The 9,510-nt window shown below is 34.0% G+C and overlaps 1 protein-coding gene across 2 annotated transcripts in view; it reads right to left on the reverse strand.

Annotated features, from left to right (window-relative positions):
• The window catches only part of EDIL3 (EGF like and discoidin domains 3), a 458,492-nt gene that overhangs the window by 78,979 nt on the left and 370,003 nt on the right, over positions 1–9,510 (reverse strand). The gene's annotated exons all lie outside the window — the stretch shown is intronic.

Below are 9,510 nucleotides of genomic sequence, written 5' to 3' on the forward strand. Positions count from 1 at the left end.
TTTCCATTTTGTTTAGTTCTGCTTTGTTGTTTATCATGTCTTTCTTTCTGCTAATTTGGGACTTGTTATTTCTTGATGTTCTAGTTATCTGTGGTAGAACATTAGATTGTTTATTTAAAACCTTTCTACTTTTTAAGGTAAACATTTATTGCTATAAACTTCCTTCTTAGCATTGCTTTCACTGTGTCTCACGTTTCTATTTCCACTATTTCAAGAAATGTTTTGATTTCCATCTTAATTTCTTCATTGACCTAATGATTGTTCAGGAACACACTGTTTAATTTCCATGGATATGTATAGTTTCCAAAGTTCCTCCTGCTATTGATTTCTAGTTTTATTCCATTGTGGTTTGAGAAGATACTTGATAAAATTTCAACTTTTAAAAATTTGTTGAGACTTGTTTTGTGGGCTAATGTATGTTATATCATGAAGAATGTTCTATGTGCTGATAAGAACGTTGTATAATTGGCAGTTGTTGGCTAAAATGTTCTGTAAATGTTTGTTAGGTTCATTTGGCCTAAGTCAGCGTAACAGAAATACAAAAGATCACCAGAGACTATTAGTAACAACTATATGCTAACAAACTCAAAGGCCTAAAGAAAATGGATACATTCCTAAAGACATACAACCTACCAAGATTGAATTAAGAAGAAATAGAAAACCTGCACAGACCAATAATGAATAGTGAGATTGAACCAGTAATAAAAAGTCTCCCAACAACAAAAAGCCCAGGATTAGGTGAAATCATTGCCTAATTCTACCAAATGTATAAAGAAGAACAAATACCAATCCTCCCCAAGCTATTCCAAATAATTGAAGAAGAGGAAATTCTTCCTAACTAATTCCATGAGGCCAGTATTATCCTGATACCAAAACCAAACAAGGGCACAATAAAAAAAGAAAACTATAGGCCCAAATTCATGATGAATATACATGCAATATCCTCAAGAAAATACTACCAAAACAAATTCAACAACACATCAAAAATACAATACACCATAACCAAGTGATATTTATACCAGGGATGCAAAGATTTATAACTAGGATGTGTAAATCAATCAATGTGATACATCACATAAACAGAATGATGGACAAAAATCATATGATAATCTCAATAGATAACAGAGAAAGTATTTGATAAAATTTCTTATCCTTTCATGATAAAAACTCTCAAGAAACTAGGCATTGAAAGATCATACCTTGAAATAGTAAAGGTCGTATATGACCAAGTCACAGCTACACAAATTTAATATTCAGGAAAACTAAAAGACTCTACCAAAAAATTATTAGAACTGAAAAACACTTTCAGTATGGTTGTAAGATATAAAAAACCAACATAAAAAATTAGTAGTTTTATATATATCAATAGGAAATAGCTAAAAAAAAAAATTTTTTTTTAAAGTCACATTTGTAGTAGCTACAAAACAATTAAAACTTAGGAATAAATTTAATCAAGAGGTGAAGTATCTCTACAAAGAAAACTATAAAACACTGATGAAATAAACTGAAGAGGGCTCAAACAAATGGAAAGTCATCTCATGCTCATGGATTAGAATAATTATTATCATTAAAATGCCCATACTTCCCAAAGCAATCTATCAAAATTCAATGTAATCTCTACCAAAATATCAATGTTATTCTCCACCTAAATTAGAAAAAAAGTCTAAAATTTTTATTGAACCAAAAAAGAGGCAGAGCATGTTGGCTCACACTTGTAATCTCAGCACTTTGGGATGCCTAGGGGAGCAGATCACTTGAGATCAGGAGTTCAAAACCAGCCTGGCCAATGTGGTAAAACCCCGTCTCTACTGAAAATACAAAAATTAGCCAAGCATGGTGGCATGTGCCTGTAATTCCAGCTACTGGGAAAGCTGAGGCCATCTCAGGAGGTAGAGGTTGCAGTGAGCCAAGATAGCACCACTGCACTCCATCCTGGGTGACAGGGTCTGTGAGACTGTCTCAATGAAAAAAAAAAAAAAAAAAAAAAAAAGTTAAAAAAGAGCCAGAATAGCCAAATCATTCTGAGCAAAAATAACAATGCTGCAGGTATCATATTACCTAATTTCAAAGTATATTACAAGGTTATAATAACCAAAACAGCATGGCAATAATATAAAAATATACATACAGACCAGTGGAACAGAATAGCAAACCCAGAAATAAATCTACATATTTACAGAAAATTGGTTTTCAACAAAGGCACATAAAATATCCTCTTCAATAAATGGTGCTAGAAAAATTGTATATCCATATGCACAGAATAAAACTGGACCCCTATGTCCTAACATACAAAAGTCAATTAAAGATCAATTACAGAGTTACACATAAGATCCAAAACTATAAAACTACTAGAGGAAAACTTAGGGGAAACACTTGAGAATATTTTTTCTCAAAGTGAAAAGAAACATAGAAGAAATAATTTTATGAAGATAAAACAGAAAGATGGAAACAAATATTCTCTGAAAAGGAAATTGATTAAATAATTAAATTGGCTCAGTGCAATTTGCTTTTCATTTTGAAATTTCATTTTGAAATTTCATTTCAAAATGAAAGCCATTTTCATTATGGTAATGGATTATGATAATGATACAAAATATATGCATATATTGATTTATGACCAAGTGCTCAAAAGCACAGACAACTAAAACAAAAGTAGAGAAATGGGACTATATTAAACTAAAGCCTTTTGCATAGCAAAGGAAAAAAATCAACAGAGTGAAGAGACAACCTGTTGAATGGGAGAAAATATTTGCAAACTATCCATCTTACAAGGAACTAATATAGAGAATATAGAAGAAAGTCAAGCAAATCAACAATAAAAATACTAATATTCCCATTAAAAAACATTAACAGATATTTCCAAAAAGAAGACATACAAATGGGCAACAGGTATAGGAAAATGCTCAACTTAACTAATCATCTGGAAAATGCAAATAAAAATCATAATGAGATATCATCTTACCCCAGTTAGAATGACCTATTAAAAATATAAAAAAGAACTCAGCTGCTTGTAAAGATGTAGAGAAATGAGAACTCTTGTACACCATTGGTGGGGATGTAAATTAGTACAGCCATTATTGAAAACAGTAGGGGACTTTTTCAAAAACTAGAACTCCCAAATGGTCCAGTAATCTCACTACTGAATATCTATCCAAAGGAAAAAAAATCAATATATCAAAGGGATACTTGCAGTGACATGTTTATTTTCAGCATTATTCACAATAGCAAAGATATGAGATCAACATAAGTATCTATCAATGAATGAGTGAATAAAGAAAATGTTATATATATACGCACACATACATATACACAATAGAATATTATTTGGCCATAAAAAGAATGAAATTATGTCATTTGTAGCAACATGGATAGAACTGGAGGTCATTATGTCAAGTGAAATAAGCCAGGCACAGACAGACAGACAAATTACCACATGTTCTTACTCATATATGGCATCTAAAATACTTGATCTCATCAACACACTATAGTAATAGAATAATAGATACTAAAGGCTGGGAAGGTGTGAGGCTAGGAGAAAGAAATGAAGAGAGAGAGATTGGGAAATGAGTACATACAGTCAGGTAGAAGAAATAAATCCTAAAGTTCAATAGCAGTGACTACAGTTAGCAACAACATACTATATATTTCAAAATAGCTAGAAGAGAGGACTTGAATTGTTACCAACATATAGAAATGATAAACACTCAAGGTAATGGACACCTCAGAACTATGACTTCATTATTATTCATTCTATACTTGTAACAAATACTCACAAGTACACCATAAATATGTAAAATATTATGTATCAATAAAAGAAAACAAACTAAAGGCAAAAATCATAACTTATTTAAAAATAAGTGTAAAGAAGTGACTGGCACAAGTTCTGGGAAGCTAGAGTACAACACGAGTGGTGATGATGGATGTGTTACAAAATATATGCATATATTGTATCATCATGTGGTGCACCTTGAATAGATACAATCTTTACTTCTCAATTAAATATTTTAAAGTAAAAACAAAACAAAGCAAAAAAGAAAGAGATGACTGACAAATGCATTTTTTATATTTGAAGATGTTAATTGTGAGAATTACTTATGATGTTTATATCATAAACAATGTACAGAGTAGTACACAAAGTACCTTTGGCACATCTTCAAATTAGTTTAACTTTATATATTTTAAAGAACAAATAGATACTGGATAGCACAAATTTAGTCGAAACCCTGGTAATGTATTATAGCAACTTGTCTTTTGCGAGAGTATAGCTATTAAGCAATATTTTGGCATATATGTTTCTACTAATTTAACAATTTCAAAACTGAACAAAAGTTTAAGTATAGGCTATCTGCTTGTGTATTGTCCCTCCCACACTGCAATAGCATGCTTAGTGTAAATGCAAAAAAAAAAAAAAAAAATGCATTTGGCTACTCAGATTGCATTCAAATTTGAAGCTTAAGAGATTTGTTCTTTTCAAGAAACAACTGGGTGTCAAGGTTCCCATTAATTTGTCTCATTAGACTTTTCCTCTGTATTGTATACCGTGGACCCAATTAGTAACTGACATGGGGTAAAATGACAAATTATCTCATTATTAATGAAAAAAACATAAAATTATTTCCATATTTAAATCACTTGCAAGATTACAGTTCAAATGACACAATAGCACTGTTCAATTTAAACACACCTTTCTGTAAAGCTGAAAAGCAGATTAAATTTGAATAATTAATTTTAATGTTTTCATTTATATGTGGTGCATTAAAATTTTACTTACTCTAAGCCATTAACGATGGACTGTAACTCAATTTCTAGGATTTAGAGATTATTTCAGCACAGATTAGCTTTGGTATTTATACCAGGCAAACCTTGTCAGAGGCAATGCAAAATTTGTAAGTATACTTCATTCTTAATTGGCCTGATGCAGCATGCTATGACTAAGCAGACCATTCTTGTAAATCACTCTCAAGTTATTATATTTATTTTCTGGAAAATATTCTTTGTTAATTAAATTTCAATCACTTTTTAAATACAACCTAGTACTTTGACATTACTGTTAATAGCCTATCTTAACATCAAACATCATTTAGCATAGCCAAGAAAAATGTTTTAATAAGCTTCTTTTATCATCAAGTGTCTGATTTGCTCTTTCCGTCTAGTAATACATCAAGTTTTCAATCATTTATTAATTCATTTAATTACTATTTGCTGAGCACCCATTATATATAGGGCCCTGTCCCAGGTTTGTTTCAGGGTATAAATGTGTAAGTGCAAAACCTGGTCCTGTTGTCATTTACCCCACAGTAAGGGTGACATGACATAAGGCAGGCAGCATGGTAAAACCTGGAGTAGGGAGAAAGGGCCCTGACAGGGAATCAAAATCCAGGAGTCTCTATCATGAATCTGTGACTTGGGGGTCTAAGTAGAAGAAAACCTCAGACCATAATAGTTCAAATATTTAGTGAAAATTAGTATTTCACACAACATGAAATCTTGAAATAGGGTGACTCTAGGGTTGCTGAATTCAGGGGCCCATTAGCATCCTTAAGAACACAAGTCCTTTCTGTTTTTTTTCACTCTATCACCTTTTGAGTATTGATTTTTATCTCTCTAAGCAGCTTCCTTCAATATTCCAAGATGACTGACAAAATTTGGGGCATTAAGAGCCAACAGGACAATACTCAACCTTCAGTATTCAACAAAATGACATTTACCTAAAGAAGAACTATCTCTTGTTTTTTTTGGAACTCCTACTATTAGCAAGGAAACTTTTCCCAGAAGCCCTCCAGTAGATATTTTTGTGTCCTGTTGGCAAGAAATGGATTATGTCCCCACTCTTAAATGTATCCCTTGAAGGACTTTACTTGCTACAGTGACCTTGGACAAGCAACTCAATCTCTCTTAACATCAGCTACTTTTTCTACAGCATTTTCCCTCTAGTCTAGGAGTCCCCAACTCCTGGGCCATGAACTGGTACTGGTCAGTGGCCTGTTAGGACTTGGTTGCAACAGCAGGATGTGAATGGCAGGCAAGGGAGCACCAAGCTTCATCTGTATTTACAGCCGCTCCACATCACTCCCATTACCATCTGAGCTCCACCTCCTGTCAGATCAGCAGATCATCAGGCTGTCACTATCTCCCATCACCCCCAGATAAAGCTGCCTAGTGGCAGGAAAACGAGCTCAGGGCTCCCACCTATTCTATATTATGGTGAGTTGTATAATTATTTCATTGTATATTACAATGTAATAATAATAAAAATATAGTGCAAAATAAATGTAATGCACTTGAATCATCCTGAAACTATTCCCAACCCAGTCTGTGGAAAAATTGTCTTCCACTAAATCTGTCCCAGGTGCCAAAAAGGATGGGGTCCATTGCTCTGCTTCTAGTACTCCCTCTATGCACCCATGCTACTGATGTCATGTGCTTGCCAACAGAATCAAAGATAAATTATATGAAAGTAATTATGCCAGCATAATGTATTAGGCAAATATTTGGCATCATTATTATATGTAATATGATTATATGTAATAGGATATATTTTAGGAATACTCTAAAATCATGTACACACAAGAGTGGGACTTTGCCACAATGAGTTGAAAATGTGTTCCTTGCAGCCTTTGGCACATCACTAAAAACGGGCAAATCACATTTTCTTAAAGGAATTAATTGGGACTGAACAATGGCTCATTAGTTTGGGCTACTTGCCTGAAAAAAGATGACATAAATTTGGTTCCATAAAAAAAAATCCTATTACCTTACTACTCAATGTGTGGTCTCTGGATGGGCAGCATTGGCATGACCTGGGGACTGGTCAGAAATTTCTTTCTTACTCCAAGAATATCCAAGATGATCTCACTGAAAGACATACTGACTCAGAGTCTGCATTTTAACATTTTAACAAGATGTCCAGGTGATTCATATGCACACTAAATTTTGTAAGGCACCACTCTTGTAGAATATACGATTTCTGTTTTGATCCCACAGATATTTTAAATCTCAGTATTTCATTATAATTATGCTAACATTGATGCTTCATGAAAAGAGCATTTTCTGAAGCAAATTGCACTGAGCCAATTTAATTATTTAATCCATTTCCTTTTCAGAGTATTTGTTTCCATCTTTCTGTTTTATCTTCATAAAATTATTTCTTCTATGTTTCAATTTTACAACAGAGATTCAGTTCAGTCATCATTTTTTTTTTCTTCATGGAAAGTTTTACTATTTAACCTTCTGCCTCTTCATTTTTCTTGTGGGCATTTCTACCAAGTTCAATTTTCTTGGATTAAATTTATTAGGTCTAACTTTTGTCAAAATATTTCATTATTCCTTTAATATTTAGTCAATACAAAATTTTGCTATCTCTGGATTTAGTCAAAGCCAATTTTATTTTCACTTGATTTTGATTATTTCCAACAGTAATTTTTACTGTGAATTAAATAAAATCTGCTTCAAATCATTTAAATAGCTGCAACTATTTTGATACATCATCTACTGAGTTCTTAAATAGAAAAACCAGGCCTTATCTTCATTAGGCTCAAAATGTCTCATGTAAGAATGTATCTTGTCCAACACTTTGGGAAGCCAAGGCAGGCTGATCCCTTGAGCCCAGAAGTTTGAGACAAGCCTGGCAACATGGTGAAACCCATCTTTACTTTAAAAAAAAATACAAAAAATTAGCCAGGTATGGTGACAGGTGCCTGTAGTCTGAGCTACTTGGGAGGCTGAGGTGGGAGGATCACCTGAGCCCAAGAGGCAGAGTCTACAGTAAGTTATGACGGTGCCACTGCACTCCAGCCTGGGTGGTAGACTGAGACCCTGTCTCAATAAATATACAAATAAGTAAATAAAAAGGGATATATCTTGCTTTAGCGCTGGTGTCCTTTGAGCTCAAGCTAGATTACATTAGCTATGTTATATACAATATAAAGATATTACCATGGAGAAGAGTATGTGTTGCTTACTATAAGAGTGTCTACAAGTTAAAATTCTACTGAAATATAAGCCCTGAAAGGGTAGCCTATATCTCATGTCCCTATATCTATAAGAATCTGTGGTGTATCACAAGCGTTCAAAACATTTCAGTTACAGAGGGAGATTACAAACACACGTCTTCAAACATATGCTATAAGAATTCAGAGAAGGGAAGCTTGGTCCTATCTGTGTTTCCAGATAGTTTTCATGTACTAGTTGGCATCCCTTTTGGAAGGTATAGCATAATCCAAAGATGGAGATGGAAACGTCTAGTGCTTTTTATGGGACACCGTCCATTTTTATTAAGTGTAAAATTCTTATGAGATAGCCTTGAAATGTAAATTTGGAAAAATAGGAAGACTTTGAAGGGGAATCTGAGCATGCTGATCAGTGAGATAATTGATCTGGTAGCCAAGCGCCTATGACACAGGATAGACAGCAGGGAGTGGGATGAGAGAGGGAAGTGGTAAAAAAACTGATAGTGAAATTAGTATCAATGATATTGCAGAGGCAATATAAGTCTGAACTCAAAAAAGAAAATCTGAAGTGAGATAAAAAGGGTAGATCCTGAAGACACTTTGTAATATTGGCACCCCTGGCCCTTAGGTGTCTTGTTTCCATGCTGAATGTTTTCTTTGAGGAATTTAACCTTTCCTGAGAGCATTTACCTACTCTTTCCTGAACTGTGGACAACATTGAATTCACTTAAGACTGACTCCTGGGCATTTCTACTACCATGTTTCATACGAACTCCAGTGTCCCAAGAATAATCCTCCTTGTTTTTTTTTTTTTTTTTTTTTTTTTTTTTCAAATTAAGGTTTCTTTTTTTGGTGACTGCATTGTGAAATGTAATAATCGGCCTCATACACTACTATCCATGCAGGACTATCAATTTTATCATGCAATTCCCTCCCCCATTTTTTCCTGCCTATTCCTACTGTCCTTGCTTCACTCAGGGGCTTATTATTTCCCATCTGCCTTTATAGTATTTTCCTGACTGATCTTCCTGTCTAGTGTCTCCATCCTCCAAGTCCATTCTTCACATAGTAGCCAGATTAACCATTCTGGGTTGCAGATCTAACCCTGTCACCCTTTGACTTAAAATCTTTCAATGGTTCCTAAATCTTGCTTTCAGGAAACGTAGTGAGTTATGATTGAAAAGGCAATACAAAGAATGGCAATCATTAAAAAGTCAGGAAACAACAGGTGCTGGAGAGGATGTGGAGAAATAGGAACACTTTTACACTGTTGGTGGGATTGTAAACTAGTTCAACCATTATGGAAAACAGTATGGCGATTCCTCAAGGATCTAGATCTAGATGTACCATTTGACCCAGCCATCCCACTACTGGGTATATACCCAAAGGATAATAAATCATGCTGCTATAAAGACACATGCACACGTATGTTTATTGCGGCACTATTCACAATAGCAAAGACTTGGAATCAACCCAAATGTCCATCTGTGACAGACTGGATTAAGAAAATGTGGCACATATACACCATGGAATATTATGCAGCCATAAAAAAGGATGAGTT

This window comes from Rhinopithecus bieti, unplaced genomic scaffold, assembly GCF_001698545.2.
Source record: "Rhinopithecus bieti isolate Rb0 unplaced genomic scaffold, ASM169854v2 scaffold_23411, whole genome shotgun sequence".
NCBI classification, from domain to species: domain Eukaryota; kingdom Metazoa; phylum Chordata; class Mammalia; order Primates; family Cercopithecidae; genus Rhinopithecus; species Rhinopithecus bieti.